The following is an 18,122-nucleotide window of genomic DNA, read 5'->3' as shown; positions in this document are numbered from 1 at the left end:
ACCCTTTTGTAATGGGTAAACTTGCTATCATGTCGAATTTTCGATTTGCGACAACTCTTTCAGGACACTTTTCTAGGGCATAACTGCTATTATAGCGAAATGCTGCCAAAATTTCGACTCAAACCCGCAACTAAGCTTGAATTTAGACTTCACTTACCCCAACCTTCCACATGTGTGGTCGGGTTTTGGAAGAAATGGCCAAAGATGGCCGAAAATCCCTCTTTTAAGGCTTGAAAATGCTTGAAACGAGCTCGAATAGGCCTGTCATAGCTTGACACGGCCCTGTCTACTTTGATTTTGTAGGTGACCTGCCTTCTACATCGGGGAGGGCCCCTATGGACGTGGACTTCGACCTTTCTCTTTCTCTCGTGGGTGACGAGAGACAGGAGGAGATGCTTGAGGAGGAGGCTGGGGAGGTCCCGAGGAGGGCCAACGTGGGGCGAGGCGGTCGCCAGCTTATGGGTGCACCCGAGTGGGCCGAGAAATGGGATGTTAGACATCTCATTTAGGCGGCAGAGAGCCACCTATCTTACAGGACGGCGAGGAGCTTGGTAAGTTTCGAACTTGTCATTTCCTATTACCTTTCCTATTCGTTTGCCGTTTCATTTCTCATTCGTCTTTTGCTAAAGGTAGCTTTTGCTTTGAATTGATACAGGATGCCGGGAACATGAGGTCCTTTTTCGGCTACACGACGATGATGGAGGCTTTCGAGAGACTGACGGAGGAGGAGAAGGCCATCGTCGAGCTGGGAGCTTTCGGGGCTTTGGTCGGAGCTTGGAGGGCGATTAAGGAAAGGAAGATTCGGGCTAACCTTTGCCTGATTCGAGCTTTCCTTAATCGGTAATGGGACACGACCTCGACTTTCCGTATGCCTTTTGGAGAGGTCGAGGTCACTTTGGAGGACTACGACATGATCTCAGGTCTGCCGTTGATGTGACTCATATTTGAGCATATTTAGTCCCCGAATTAGCCTCGTTCTTATACTTTTTAGTGCATAATTGGGTCATTTACTATCTTTAGTATTTCGTTTTGCATACTCTTTGAGGTTTTGATCCCTTGGTAGGAAAGGAGTACGAACCTTGCATTTTCATGGCAAAATGGAGCTAAATTGATCGAATTCAATGACCAAGCATCAAAGGGAAGACAATGTTAGAAAGCCTATGTAGATAATAAAGTAAATTGGGCAATGATGAAAGGATCCTTGCATCTCCAACAAGATCCTTGAGGATTGTTGAAGAAAAAAAAGAAGAAGAAGTGACTGCCCAGCAATCCGAGCGTCGCCGTGCTCGGGACGAGCGTCCAGCCTTGCCACAATCCGAGAGTCCCGTGGCCAAGACGCTCGTCTTGGTACCTGATGAGCCGAGCGTCGCCTTCCCCAATCCGCTCGGATTCCTCTCTAGTGAAAACCGTCCCTCAGCCAAGCCGCTCGGGACAAACGTATTTCTTGAAGATTATGAAAACGGATATGCGCATCTCCTTCGAGAGGAGCACTTCCTCAACTTTTCTTAAGGGTCTTAATCGTCATTTAAGCCCTTAGTAACCCTAATTTATGTACCTAATCCTTAGTATAAATACCCCATTGTACTAATTGGATTAGCAAGTTCTTCTTATGCATTCTTAATCTCATCTTAATATTGTAATCAACTCTTAATTTAGCATTAATACAAATCTCATTTTTTAATCTTTGCTTAATTTCCCTATTGTTCATCATTTATTTTGGGTAATTGAAGATTATTTGGGGTTTATTTGGAGGATTGACAACCTTCCATCAATCATCAAGTACTTCTATTATTCTTTGCTTTATTATTTGGAATCATCTTTAAGTATAATTCTCTCTTAATCCTTTTTAATTATTGTTAATCATTTTCATTTATTCATCATGTTTTGCCTTGCTAGTATGATTGACAACCTTGTTAGCATGTTAAACTTGATAATGAGTGAGTAGTTTCTTTAACTATGGTTAATGGGGAATTAAGGGAAACCAACATGGGGATTGATTCATGCTTAATCTAATATGTTTTCATAATTAATTTGCTTGCTTGTTGTGATTTTAACTTATGCACATGTTATGTTTGATGAAATGCGAGCCTATGAATCCTTGCATTTTTTACCCATCACTTACCTTTTCAATGAGACTTGTAAGACATAAACCAACTCTAGTCTCATTAGACCATGCATATAGTTGGTTAGGGAGGATTAAGTCGACTTGTAGGTGTTGTACAATCTAATCGATTCGGCTCCGGGACCCAAACCTTCCTAGGGATTGTAAGATATACAATAACTCGATCCCATCACAATAATAATTGCTTGCATCTAGTAGAAAATATGTTTGTATGATCAGATCCCATGAATCCCCTATGAACCCATGACACCCTAATGCTTTTAATCAATTGTTTACATCTCATTTTAATCATCTTGCGTGTTTTATTTACATTGCTTTTTAGCTTAGTTGATCTCCTACCTCAACCCAAATTGTGACACCCTTAGACACGACCATTTGTAATCGAAAATCCTACATCAATACCCGTCCCTTGGGATCCGACCTTTACTTAACTCTTTACTAATAGTAGAGTAATTTGTGAAGTTATAAATATTGTTTTGGTCTAGGTAACTTTTGACGACGAGTAACAAAACCGACGAACCAAAAATGGCACCGTTGCCGGGGACGGTGTTAACTTGATTTGATTTTCTTTGATTGTTCTTAGTTGTGTCTTTCTTTGCCTTGGGGAAGTAAAACTCCTCAAGGTTTGTTCTAATTGTTTTCGAGTTGTTTGATATTTTGCATGTCTAGGAGATAACAAGGTAACTTGTTGCCCATTGATCTTGAAATTGAAAGAACTTTGACCAACAATAGAAGACTTGCTAGAAATACTTTGAGAGGTATTGGTGAGATTGTGGATATTCAACCAAATACAATTGAGTTCATCAACCCTTTTGCAAGATAAGGAGAGGATAACCCAACACAAAATCAACCATAAAATCAACCCACAATGCCTAAATTTTCATCACATTCCGTACCAACCGAGGAGAACCTACCAAATGGTACTCCCACACCACAACATTTAACCGGTAATTTTATTGCAAAATCCGCATTTATCCAATTAGTCGAAAGAAGCCAATTTGGGGGGATGCCTAGTGAAGACCCTCATTCTCACATGGAAACTTTTTGTGACTATTGTGATGCGATTTCTCAAACCGGAGTTACTCAAGACCAAATTCGATGGGTCTTATTTCCTTTTTCTTTGATTGGTACCGCGAAATAATGGTTAAAGAGCCTTGATAAGGCTACTCTTGGTATTGAATCTTGGAAGAAATTGGCACTTGCTTTCTACAAAAAGTTCTATCCTCCGGAAAAGACTAACATGCTATGAGCCCAAATCACGGGGTTCAAACAAAGGGACGAAGAATCTTTGTATGAAGCTTGGGAGCGATTCAAAGGAACTTGCCGCTCACGTCCTCATCACGGACTTAGCGAGTGGTTCTTGGTACAACAATTTTGGAACGGTCTTTATGAAGACTCCCGAAACATTCTCAACACGGGATCAAATGGTATGCTAACCGAAGTTGACGATAATCAAACATGGAATAAGATTGAGGAAATGGCGGTCCATAACTCACAATATAGTAGACCTCGGAAGGCTACTAGAGGAGGAAAGTATGAAGTGGACTCTATTACTCAATTGGGTGCTCAACTTAGTGCTCATATTGATACCATTAACTTGAAGTTTGAGAAGGCTATGGCTAAGCTTGAAGAAGCCTCCAAATTACCTAAGCAACATGTTAATGCCATGGTGGAATCTTCATCAATTCCAAGTGGAATATGTGAGAGTTGTGGAACTTTGGGACATGACCAAAGTGAATGTAGGGGAACAAGTGAACAAGTGAATGCTTTCCAAGCATACAAGAGTGGCACCCCTTATTCCAACTATTACAATGAAAACACCAAATTCCATCCAAACCTCTCATACAAAAGCCAAAATGTTCAAAATCCTCAAACAACATACACCCTATCTCCAATGAGAAACCAAGCTCAAAGACCCTTTTACAACCAAAACCAAGGTTACCAAAATCAAACTCCATACAATCAATCCAATGACCAAGGTTTTGATGTTCAAAAAGTGGTCCTCCAAATGCAAAAGAATCAACAAGAATTTTTTACTCAAATGCAAAAGGATAGTCAAGCAAAAGACATCACCATCAACAACATCCTAGCCCACACCAAAATGTTAGAAACCCAAATGACTCAATTAGAATCTTCTAGCTCTCAAAGATAAAAGGGGCAATTACCACCTCAAGGTAATCCCCCAAGACAAGAATCGGTGACTGCCATCCATTTTAGGAGTGGTACAAGCTATGAAGGGCCAAAGAAGCAAATTGAGGATGACATTGTGGAGACTAGTGATTAGGAAAGAGTTGTGCAAAACTCTAGGGAAGAAGAACCCACCATTCAAGAAGCTTCAAAGAAGGATGAAGAAAAGGCCAAAGAGAAGGAACCTATTGTGATTAGACTTCCTTTTCCAAGTCGTCAAGCTAAGCCTAAGTTTGATGACCAACTTGGAAAATTCATGGAGATTGTGAAAAACTTGGAAGTCTCAATTCCATTTACGGAATTAATCAAATCATGTTCCGGCCTATGCTAAGTATATGAAAGATATTCTTACAAAAAAGAAATCCATCCGGAAGCTTGAGACTATTGCTTTCACTAAAGTGAGTAGTGCCATCCTACAAGGAAGTTCACCTCCAAAACTAAAGGATCCGGGAAGCTTCCCTATTTCGTGTACCATTGGCGACACCACAATCAATAAAGCTCTATGTGACCTTGGGGCAAGTGTGAGTGTTATGCCATATTCGGTAAGTAAGAGGCTAGGAATGGGAGAACTCAAGTGCACTACTATCACACTTCAAATGGCGGATCGATCTATGAAGACACCTTTAGGGGTATGGTAAGATGTGCCGGTAAGAATTGGCAAGTTCTTCATCCCGGTGGACTTTGTTATTGTTGATATGGAAGAAGACTCCAATATTTCTATCATTTTAGGAAGACCTTTCTTACACACCGCGGGAGCGGTGATTGATGTGAAACATGAAGAGCTCACCCTTGAAGTGGGAGATGAAACAATCACTTTTAATCTTGACAAGACAATGAGAGCTCCCCGATTACATGAGCCATGTTTTATGGTTGATCACTATAGCCGACAAGATGATAGGAAGAAGTTGGCATTTCAATGGAAGAAGAAAGTGGATGATGCTCCATTCAAAGAGCAAGGAAGTTTCAACAAAGAGAGCTTGAAAAGCTCACCCATGACAAGTGAAGAATAAGGCCTCATTGGCCAAGACAAGAAAGAAGGAGAGTTGTCTTCATCAACTCATGAAATTTTTAGGGATCAAGTATACGAAGTATGCGGTCTTTGGGATGATGAGTTTGAAGGGATATTCAATCCCTATATCGATAATGCTATGACCCAAGACCACCATGAAGAACAACAAGTGCAAAGGTCTATTGAAGATCTTTATCATGACAATGAACAAGCTTTCGACTACTTCTTCAAGGTGTTGAGCAACATCAACAACACCTTGAATATGCCCCCTTGACATCTCATTATTGGATGAGAGTTTGGTGGAGTCCTCCCTAAACCACCATTTGTAAATATTCTAACTCCCTAACTCGCATTTTAATTATTGTATTGCATTTTTGTCAATTTTGGATTTACATTTTTATGCCTTGATCAAGATTTTCATCATTCTGAGAGAAGTGAGGGAGGGACTTATGTGATTATTGATGTGTAGTGTTTTGCCTTAGTGTGAGGATAGCAATTGCCTAGGCTATCCAAGCCTTCGTAGTGCCCCCACAATGAAGACCACAAGAAATGAAGAGTGAATGACACGGGTTACGAAACGCCCACGGATGGACCTGAATCCGTGTGGCAGAGGGACAATCCGAGCGACCCGACGAGGATCTGCTCGTCCTGAGAAGAACCCGAGCGTCCTGTGTAGGATATGCTCGTCCTGTGAAGCTGGAAAAGAAAATTTTGGGTCTGACTAAGAATCTGAGCGTCCCACTTGGGAATCCGCTCGTCTCAGTCAGGACGCTCGTCCGACTGGGAATCAGCTCGTCTTATTGCTGAAGAATTCTGGGATTTATCCCTGACAAAGAATCCGAGCGTCTCCAATCCAGTCCGCTCGTCCTGCCACAAAAAGACGCTCGTCTTGCTGATAAGTCGCTTGTCCCCAGCGCGTCTTTTCCTGAAGCCAAAAATAGAAGAATCCGCTCATCCCGACGCCTGTCCGCTCGTCTCCCCCTCTGATTTTCAAAAATAACGGGATTAAATACCCCTTTCCCAATTCATTTCCTCATTCACAACATAAACACTACTCCAAACCCTCAAAACCCTCATTCTCTCCATCAACCAACATCAAATTTCTCAACCAAAATCACCCAAATTAAATCCAAACTTCCTCAAAACATAATTAAATCACTCCTTCACCAACAACAAGTGATTAAAACACCAACATCTTCAAAGTTTGAGTCGATTTTTGGGATACAAGGCAATATTCAACTATCCTAAATCGATTCGGGTCTTATTGAAATTTGAAGAAATCAAGCTTATCTTTGGTGTTACTACATAGAGGAGCATGGCAAGAATAAAAGGTGGAAATAAGGCACCCCCAAAGAAGAACCTTTCCAAAAGACAACAAGCTCTTCAAGATATTCAAGCATCAAAGGCATTGGTGGTTCAAAATGCAAGGTTGGAAATTCAAGAGTCTATTCATCCTATGGAAGCTACTACTTCTACTCCGGTTGTTGAACAACTAGATGATTATCCGGAGGTAATTTTCACTTCCGACTCTCATAGGGAGAAATTTGTTTCCTTTGCTAAGAAATCTATTTTACCCACCAAATTCATATGCCAAGAGACCTTGTCAAAATTAGGTGTCCTAGAACAAACCAAGACCTTTTTCGAGTCTATGGGATTGAGTACATTGTTTAATGTGCAAGAGTTGACTTACTCATCCCTCACCTTAGACTTTTTAAGCTCACTTAAAGTTATCAAAGTGGAGGCTCTAAGGAACATTGAATTCCGGCTCGAGAATGTTGATAGGAAATTGTCTTTTGAAGAATTTGGTAATGTTTTTGGCCTTAGCAATGACCCGACCTACACGAAGAAACCTACCAAGTATGACCCCGCTCCCCTATGGAAGGCTATTACCGGGAGAGAGTTTACATCTTATCATGATTGTCGTGCTCTTTTTGTCCATCATCCGGGCATAAGGGTATGGCACAAGGTTGTTGGGCATACTTTGATTGCTAGGAAGGGCACGAACCATTTCACCGAACTTGAATTTATTTATCTCGAGTCGACCTTGAACATTGGAAGAGAGTTCACAAAAAAGTACAACATTCTTTAACTTTTGATTGAGAGGTGGCTCAAAGTCGATCATGGCAAAGAAGGCACAACCTTTATTGTTAATGGAGGTTTGGTAACTTATTTGGCAAAACACTTCAACCGGAACTTCAACAAGGATAGCACCTATAAACCGGTTAAGGGAGGCCATATCATTGATCTAGCCACCATGGTTCAAAAATTCAAATGGGTCACGAATGATACTCTTGATGACAAATTTGGGTGGTTAACAAAATATGCTAAATCCTTCACATTGCCAAGCAAGATTTGCCGATTGAATATTCATAGGCCAAACTACCTTCTCCCACTCTCCGAGGAAGCCGAGTATATTATACAACACCAAGGTGAAGACATTGCCGAGCCCTCCTCCTCCATTATCACCCCACCTTACCCATTCACCTACCATGATTTTCAACCCGAAAATGTTAAGGCGGGGAATGACTACTTGACTCTCTTGATGAAAGAAATGCACAAGCAAGCTTATGAGGATAGAGTCAATGTTTATAAAGCACAATATCCGCCTCTCCTACATCTTGCTAGGCAAGGACTTCTTGACCCATCTTGTCCTTTGCCTAGTTGGGCGGATAAGGAAACCTTCTTTCCTAGTGCTTCTAGAGGTGATAGCTTGGATGAAGAGGAGATGGTTGTTGTTGAGAATGGTGCTCAAGAAGGTGAAGAAAATGAAGAAGAAGAAGAGGGTAGTGAGGAAGAAGAAGGAAGTTCAAGTGCAAGTGAGAGTGGTGATGAATCCACATCCATGGAGGTTTATGATGACTCAAGTGAGGAGGTTGTTGATGATGATGATGATAGTGATGACGCCATGGGCGAAGATTGAGGTTTGTCTATTTCTCTTGTTTTTCATATAATTTGCATCTTGATCATAGTTTGGAGTCCTAGCATCATCTACATGACTCACACCTCGGCCACATTGAGGTGTTTCTTTTATTGTTCCCACATTCAAAATCCAAAATGACAAATGTAGTTTCATGCATAGCATCCTTATGCATGAACTCCCCCAATTTTTGACATTAGAAATAGTGTCTTTCGGTTTGGGGAAGTTTATGCATATGCATTGGGAGCTAATCTAAATTATACTCTCCAACATAACAAAAACCCATGCATCATATAACATAGCTTAGTTTGCATTCACTCTTGTTTATATGTCATATAGTTTGCATTTAGCTTAAGAAATCATGCATTTTCATATAAATTGCATAATTTCCTATCGTATTGGCCAGTGAGGACAATGCCCATACTAGTGTGGGAATGGGAAATTATAACATGACTTTTTAAACAAAAATGATAAAAATTGAAAATTTTTGAAAAATACAAAAACATGTCTTTTAATTTCATTAAAATAAAATCCATAAAAATTTGAAAAATTCAAAAAATCCAAAAACATGTTCATTTCCTTTATAGTGTAGTCTTGTATATATTATATATATTATGTTTGTTTATCCTTTTTCACATTGATCGACTACGCCACATCCGAGACATGAGGATATAGAAGACCGCATGGTATGATCTTTCCAATCTCCTTTTTCCTCTTTATGTTAATGACTATGTGGCTTCATTTTGATTGATGCGGTATAAACAATGTGAATTTAGGATTGCATTTAGATTATTTGGCATACTAGTTGGTAGAAGCATATGCATTAGGTTGTATAAATGTTAGTTGCATCATGGCATATAGTTTCATTTAGGAAATTTTTTGTAAAACCGTCTATTTGGGAAGCTTGACAAGTGTATATAAGGCCCTTGTAGATACTTTTTCTTCTTAAGACGTTGCTTGTTAGAATGCTTGTAAAACACCCTAGGATGTGTCATGCTAGTATCCTTTGACCCATGGATTAAGGCCTAGTCAAGATTACCTGGTGGTGTGATAACTCCTTGGCTACCGTTTATTCCAAGGTGACCCTTGAAACCATGCATCCTTCATCCATATTCTACCACATTTTGTCATCAAAGGGAATGGGCACAAAAATCGTTAAAAATTTGAGTTGAAGAAATGAAATGAAAAGTGAAAAAGTTTGCAAATTGCATCAAATGAAAAGAGGAGCAAAAATAGACTCCTAAAGCTTCAAATATAAACACCCTCCCTACAAATGGGGTGACTTTGAAAATGTTCAAAAAGAAATGCAAGAAAAAGTTGAAAAATTGTCAAGTGTTGAAAATGTCAAACATCAAAAGAAATGGCAAAAGAAATGTTCTCAAAATTTCAAATGCCACAAATTGGGGGGAAAAACAACAACAAAAAGCAAACTCCCACATGAGACTCAAATACTATTGATCCCTTTTTCCATCGTATCCACTTTTGTGCATGGTAGAGAGGGGACGACCCTTCTTCTTGTCTAGGCAAGAAGGGGAATTCCGCGATCCTCCAGTGTTTCTAACACCATAGGGAGTCTATTCTTGACAAAAGCATTTAACGATTGAGGACAAAGATACCCTAGCTTGACACAACTTGGAGGTGATTTATTGGTATCCTTCTAGGCGTAGTAGTTTGAAGAAACCGTATCTATGATGGAATGTATACCCTTAGATTGCTTCCCTTGTAGATAATTTCCGCCACTTAGATGAGGTAAGTGGCTATTCATTTTTGTAGATGCATCCATTACTTGTTTTTTGTGCTTTAATGCTTGGATGCATCGCCATTTTGGCAAGCCCTACCTTACCTTGCAAGAAGGCATCATACCTCATGGTTGTCTTGTTGTGAGTTGAAGGGGCAGAGTGAGACCCGCTAATTGTTTCACATCGGCTATATTAGTAGGTTAGTTTGAATAAAGGTCCTAGTTTTGTCACCTCTTTACTCGGTTTGGGGATATTTGATGTGACTCATATTTGAGCATATTTAGTCCCCGAATTAGCCTCGTTCCTATGCTTTTTAGTGCATAATTGGGTCATTTACTATCTTTAGTCTTTTGTTTTTGCATACTCTTTGAGGTTTTGATCCCTTGGTAGGAAAGGAGTAAGAACCTTGCATTTTAATGGCAAAATGGAGCTAAATTGATCGAATTCAATGACCAAGCATCAAAGGGAAGACAATGCTAGAAGGCCCATGTAGATAATAAAGTAAATTGGGCAATGATAAAAGGATCCTTGCATCTCCAACAAGATCCTTGAGGATTGTTGAAGAAAGAAAAGAAGAAGAAGTGACTGCCAAGCAATCTGAGCGTCGCAGTGCTCGGGACGAGCGTCCAGCCTTGCCACAATCCGAGCGTCCCGTGGCCAAGACGCTCGTCTTGGTACCTGATGAGCCAAGCGTCGCCTTCCCCAATCCGCTCGGATTCCTCTCCAGTGCAAACCATCCCTCAGCCAAGCCGCTCGGGACGAGCGTATTTCTTGAAGACTATGAAAACGAATATGCGCATCTCCTTCGAGAGGAGCACTTCCTCAACTTTTCTTAAGGGTCTTAATCATCATTTAAGCCCTTAGTAACCCTAATTTATGTACCTAATCCTTAGTATAAATACCCCATTGTACTAATTGGATTATCATGTTCTTCTTATGCATTCTTAATCTCATCTTAATCTTGTAATCAACTCTTAATTTATCATTAATACAAATCTCATTTCTTAATCTTTGCTTAAATTCTCTATTGTTCATCATTTATTTTGGGTAATTGAAGATTATTTGGGGTTTATTTGGAGGATTGACAACCTTCCATCAATCATCAAGTACTTCTATTATTCTTTGCTTTATTATTTGGAATCATCTTTAGGTATAATTCTCTCTTAATCCTTTTTAATTATTGTTAATCATTTTCATTTGTTCATCATGTTTTGCATTGCTTGTATGATTGACAACCTTGTTAGCATGTTAAAATTGATAATGAGTGAGTAGTTTCCTTAACTAGGGTTAATGGGGAATTAGGGAAAACCAACATGGGGATTGATTTATGCTTAATCTAATATGTTTTCATAATTAATTTGCTTGCTTGTTGTGATTTTAACTTATGCACATGTTATGTTTGATGAAATGCGAGCCTATGAATCCTTGCATTTTTTACCCATCACTTACCTTTTCAATGAGAATTGTAAGACATAAACCAACTCGAGTCTCATTAGACCATGCATATAGTTGGATATGGAGGATTAAGTCGACTTGTAGGTGTTGTACAATCTAATCGATTCGGCTTCGGGACGCAAACCTTCCTAGGGATTATAAGATATACACTAACTCGATCCCATCACAATAATAATTGCTTGCATCTAGTAGAAAATATGCTTGTATGATCAAATCCCATGAATCCCCTATGAACCTATGACACCCTAGTGCTTTTAATCAATTGTTTACATCTTATTTTAATCATCTTGCTTGTTTTATTTACATTGCTTTTTAGCTTAGTTGATCTCCTATCTCAACCCAAATTGTGACACCCTTCGACACGACCATTTGTAATCAAAAATCCTACATCAATACCCGTCCCTTGGGATCCGACCTTTACTTACCTCTTTACTAATAGTAGAGTAGTTTGTGAAGTTATAAATATTGTTTTGGTCTAGGTAACTTTTGACGACGAGTAACAAAACCGACGAACCAGCCGTGTGGAGATGAGACTTTGGGGTGCCCGTTGACGGCCATGAGAGTAGACTCGGACGAGGCGAGGAGGCTGATCGGCTGGAACCTGGCGGCAGGTGCTGCCAGCGTTCCCGGGTTGGTGCCGAGTTCTTACGTCAGGGACTACTTTGCGGGTAGGACCCCGGCGAGCATGATGATGGATGGGAGGATGGTGCCTCCTCCTCCTTGCACTGCGGAGCAGAGGGCCCGCTTGTGGTTATGGTGGTTCTTGTCTTCGATTTACCTCGGAGACAAGGGGGAGTGGCCGTCGACGAAGCTCCTTCCTTCCTTTCTGACTTGAGTAGCCTGGGTCGGTGGGACTGGGTTACTCCTGGCTTTGCGGTCCTCACTCGCTATATGAGGGCCATGGTACTGTTAGAAATTATTAATCTCATTAATTTAACATATTCATATATGTGAGAAATTATTTAGTCATAAAATAATTACAAATCTTATGCATGCAAACATAAATAGAAGTAAAGAATAAATCGTCTTTCTTACTATGTGATTTCGGTTTTATGGGCACCAACAAGATCTTCTTCTTGTTAGTTCTTGAGCTTTCCAACAATGGATGAATAAGATTCAAGTTTAGAATCTCTCCCAAAAGCATATACCCAAGGAAACCTCTTAATAACTAATATTATTAGGATCTAGTAATAATATTAATCTAGCTTAAATATTTGACCCAAAATATTGATTTTGTTCTCCTCTATTTCGGTTTAGAGGAGAGGATTTTTGTGTGTTTTTCTTTCTCTAAAATTTCACAAGTTGTAGAGAAAAATTCATTTTCTTACCCTTGAAAAAATGAGTTGAAGTGTGTATGAATAAAAAATGATAGAGGAAACACTCTATCATTTCACTTGGCAAACCGGTTGGAGGAGGGAAGGTAGCCAATGCATGAGGCCAACTTTCTTCCCAAGAACAACTAGGCATGCATGGCTACATATAGAGTGTAATAATTGTGTTTTTCCCTTATTAAAATAATCAACACAATTTATGCACTAATACCCTCTAAATTTCGGTACACTTGAGATAAAATGGGTAGTCCATTTTATTTTGTCATTTGTCAATTATGACATATGTGACATGTTACTTGACATGTGAATTTGTAATGTATTTTTAACATATTAAAAATCAACATACTCATAAAATATGTCATTTACAAAATCGACTAGTAATTCGTAATTACTTGTACCAAAACGGTTTATCAAATTATAAATTACAACGTCTTGTATTTATAATAAATTATTCATTCAATTTCAATTCCAAATTGTTTCGTAAACAATAATTTTATCTAAGTAATAAAACAATTCAATTACTTAGACCGTATCTAATATAATCGAATTACAATAAGACACGTTAATTTTACACACAAAATCATCCGTCAATTTTAAGCAATTTAATTAACTCGTATCGGCATACGATTAATTAAATAATTAATTAAGAGTATTTCCCTATAGGTATGACCTAAGGGGATCAACTGATCACCACCGTCGCACGACATTAATGTCAAACTCTAGTCAGCCAATCATTACCGATATGTGTGGACCAGTTGACTGTAAAATTATTACATCCCATATGTATTTTTAAAATGAGATTTAAACATGTGATCATCATGATCGACAGTTGTGATCGCATTATTGTCGGAGGACACATATTCCAACAATCTCCCACTTGTCCTCGACAAGTGTGCATCACCAATTCTCTTGTCCTATTACTATCTCCCACTCAATGCAAGGTGTCTTTCAGGTCGTACTTGCAAATGATCATATCGAGAGTGGTTTCCTCGATCTGGAGAATAACTGATTCACCGGAGTTATCTACCATAGATACCTTCCGAGCGTGGCCACGTATTTCCAGTTCAGTACTCCTCGAGTGGCCCTGAGATATTATTTTAACCCTGACAAGGGGGTGGACAATTCCTATCGCACTCATTCCCTTCGACTAGGCACAGCCATCATAACCCAAAATATGCCCATTTGACCCCATTTACGAAGGTGTAGTAACACAAATCACAGTTAATCTGAAACTGTGCCACCTTAGGTGAATAGTCTTTAGTCAAAAGAATTGACTCATTAGAATACTATAGTAGCTCTCGCCACGACCAGGCTATATAAATTTGCCAGAACTCTATAAGCGGTCATAAGGCCCGACAAAGTGTTCATAACAGTCTGCCTATGTGATCGACTAGTCATCTCATATGACTCTATGACATTTGAACTTGCCATCAATCGCATCACACTCTAGTAACTTCGAGACGTCACCTCATACAAGTGACTATGGGCAAATACCATGTTAATCCGGGTTCACTTTAACGGGGTCCAATATTGTCTCTACAACCCGTTTGGATGTAACAAGGTATAAAAGGAGTTTTTAGATTTAAAAACTCGAACGAAAAATGTGATTATCACATATGAATAGTCAATACCTGATTACTACTTCACATTTTTATAATCCATTTTCATCTTATATGTAGTTGTTCATCTCAATGTAATTGAAATGACATATGACATGACTCATCATGTTAAGCCCATGAGAAGGCTTTGGTTAGTAGGTTTTATCAACTTCTTGTACCTTACTTAACCTTACTACATACTCGTTTTCCTTTGAAACTTTCTGAGTACGTGTCGAGATCCAATCAAGACATAGGCCCTCTAGCCTTAGAATAGCTCCCACTGTTTTCACAGTGTGCGGGACTCATCCTTCTTGCACATCCCATGATTGCAAGTGTACTCAATTTCCGTTGTAAATATTTCTCATTGTTCTTTATTTCCTAGAACGATTCTAGAAAATCTATTTCTTAAATAACATAGCCACAATGGTATCTTAACCATCCTAATATGTTTTGATTATGGTTTTGTCGGAAACCATGCGCAATCTCAATTGTCAATTGTCACTTGTGTAACACCCTTACACAAAATTGCATCAAAAACACTTTGCATTACATCCTTAATGCTTCTGCAAGCACTTAAGGGTAATCTTTATGGCTTACTTGGTAACTATTACTTAAATTCGATTTGAAATAATTCATCATACTTAAAGTATATGAAGTGTTATACATCATTTCCTATTTAATTGATTCGGCAGCGGAAACAAATGGAATCAATCAAATATGTTCAACTCGATTGAACTAATCATGAATCTTATCAACATAAGACTTCTTATTTGATGCTAATATCATGTGGATTTATCTACATAAATCTGGATATATTAAAGATGTATTATAATACTCCAAAAGTCTTAAATCATTCCCAATGATCAATATGTCATCAACATATTTGACTAATTAAAATTACCGTAACTCCCACTAAACTCTATGTATAAACACAACTTCTCGACCTATCGAGAAAAGTTTTATAACATGATCAAAACATTGATTCCAACTCATTGATATCCCACTTAAGACAATCTCTTAAGTTGCACATTATCTTAGGATTGTAAGAATCTATAAAACTCATGACATGTATTGAATACATTCCTTCTAATTGAAGAAGTGGGTTTTAGATTCACTCGTTATATGTATATCATCATAATGAAATAAAATCCCTAAGAAGATCCGAATAGTGCAAAACACTTTGCAACTAATCAAGCTTTGATATCTCTCTTTGATATCCAACAATTCCATTCGGAATTTATTTCGGATTTTCATGGCTCTAAGCCTTGTATTGAGTTGTGACTTAAACACTCTTATGTAAGTCATATATTCATTACTTTCCAGAAGTAACTTGAATCAAACAATGTCTTTGTAAGTTGTAAGCTCTTTAGTTTCTTAAAAGTAACACTAATTCATCATCTTCAACAAGTGATGGCTTTAACCTCCTAGGTTTTGAAGAAACAACGTCTTACACAAAATGTACAACGTCTTACACAAAATGTACAACGTATTACACAAAACGTCTCATGTAGCCAAGAAAGACCAGTTTCTCGCGACATAACATTCTTTGTGGCTCTTGATAATTTCTCCCACTCTGTCTTCTAGAAATAAACTTGTATTTTAGAAAGACAGCTTCACGAGCCAGAAACCCGTTGTACTCGTGATTATAATAAGGAAAAATGAGCATTTGTTTCTTTTGAAAAACTTACAAACATGGTACTCTACCATTCATATCTCATATGAATCGTTTAGATTTAGTGGAAAAACAACTTAGACAAAATGATAAAATCCCCAAAATTAGAACAAGTAACTCAAGGTAACTTGATTAAAGTCCAAATCCTATCGAATAGCGTTTGATTTCTTTATCCAACCACACATTATCCCATAATGTGTGTTAAGAGAGATTAACCTGTGATACTATATCACATTTCATTTGGCTTATATCAAAGTCTTCACTTTGATAATCCCATCACGACTAAATCGTGATTCTTGGAATTCTTTGAACTTCTTCAAATATTTCTTTATTTACCTTATTAAGTGAACACATTAGCGTCAACTTAAATCGTTGGTAAAAGAAAAATGATCAACCTATTTTGGATCAATGATTTACAACCTCGATCTTATTTTAAACAAAAAAGGCACTAGACATCTTGCTTTGAATACAAGATACGCATATACCATAAGATTAACAATCTAATGGTTTCAAGAGTACTCGATAACTCTTTGCGTTTATCGTTCCAGAATTTAAGGTTTAATCTTGGGTTACCAATTTGAGTCTTGCATCATCTACATGATATATCATTCTAGTTTGGTTTAGAATATAATCACCTTGATAATGGGCTAGCCATACATCAAATCGTGGTGTATATGGTCACAAAAGTGAAACCTCTTTTGTATCTTAACAAGTTTATATTCTTATTTAGAGTTTATGCACTTAATAGTCATAATTAAGTACAACTATAAACCCAAAACTAGATTGATTACACAATGACTCTATCTCTCAATATCATTGTTGCTAGTCGTCATATTCTAATCATCCTATGTATCAAGTACAATGATGAAAACCACCACCGGTTTCTAATATTGACGAAGTAGTACTAGCAAAATTTATGTCAATCAAATAAACATTTAAAGAAGAAGGTCCCATTAGATGTCCCACAACTAACTTGTTGATTCTTCAATAATTTGGGGTAGTTTCCTTTCTATCGTCCAACAATTAAGACAATGGAAACTATATCGGTCGAGATTGATAAGTTTAGTATCGTTATTCTCAATAACTTTACTTTTAACATTACCTTGTATCAATTCCATTCTAATTTTACTTCTTTAAAACCTTATCCTTTTCTTAACGGTTTAAGAGAATGCTCCCACTCATTTCAATGAGTCTTTGCTAAGAGAAGCAAAATTGAAATTCATGAAGACTACTCTTCATTCGTTTGTTTAGTCTTAAAACTTTCATTGAAGTGGTTGCGGTATTTTGGTCAATTTTGATTTCAAACAAATCTAGTTACCAAAATGATGTAACGTTTCAAAGTACTTAACTCAATTAAGCATATGAGAAACAATTCATTGTAAGTAGATATATTAGTCAAGAATCAAAAACCCTTTTGATCACGAATAACCTTTATCTATACTCTTCACAAGAGATCCTTAGCAATGGTTCATATGAGGTTTTAGAAACAAATTCATATTTGTCTTTAGTTACGATGTTTTAATGGAGATTTGAATCAAAAATCGAAATGATATCGTATATGAATTGTGAAAAAGAAATAGAACAATATGATAACGGAATAGTTGAAAACTTTAACATTTATTGTTTTATTATTACTTGTAAATAACAAGTAAAGCATTTACATAGTGATCTCTACCCAACTATGATAAATGATTCCAAGATCCAAATTCATATTAACTTGGGCACGGTGTGGCCGATAAATCCCTTATCAATATAACTCGGTGGATTAACTTTTTAATCGATTCTACTTTTAGAACTCTTGGTCGATAAAATTACATTAATATTTATCTTTAGCCCGGAACACATACGACTACGATCACGAATACTTCCGTTGAGCTCAATCCAAATTTCGAATAAATGTGTCCATGATCCAAACCCACATTAACTTGGGCACGGTGTAGCCGATAAATTCCTCATCAACACGAATTTGGTGGATAGACATTTATCACCCACTTCCCCTACGTAACAAGGTTTGTACCCCGGTGTGGCCGAGTGCACTCCCTCACGAAATAGGTTTTCATGGTTTCTACTTTTTGGTAAGGCTAAGTCTCAA

The 18,122-nt window shown here is 38.0% G+C and overlaps 1 non-coding gene across 1 annotated transcript; it reads right to left on the bottom strand.

Annotated features, from left to right (window-relative positions):
- Positions 1-3,362: 3,362 nt before the first annotated feature.
- Positions 3,363-3,469, bottom strand: LOC141620428 (small nucleolar RNA R71). Its single transcript, XR_012531962.1, has one exon. It is a non-coding gene; the product is annotated as a small nucleolar RNA R71 (small nucleolar RNA).
- Positions 3,470-18,122: the final 14,653 nt, after the last annotated feature.

Source organism: Silene latifolia, chromosome 1 (genome assembly GCF_048544455.1).
Source record: "Silene latifolia isolate original U9 population chromosome 1, ASM4854445v1, whole genome shotgun sequence".
NCBI lineage: Eukaryota > Viridiplantae > Streptophyta > Magnoliopsida > Caryophyllales > Caryophyllaceae > Silene > Silene latifolia.
This window is presented reverse-complemented; position numbering and strand designations above follow the sequence as displayed.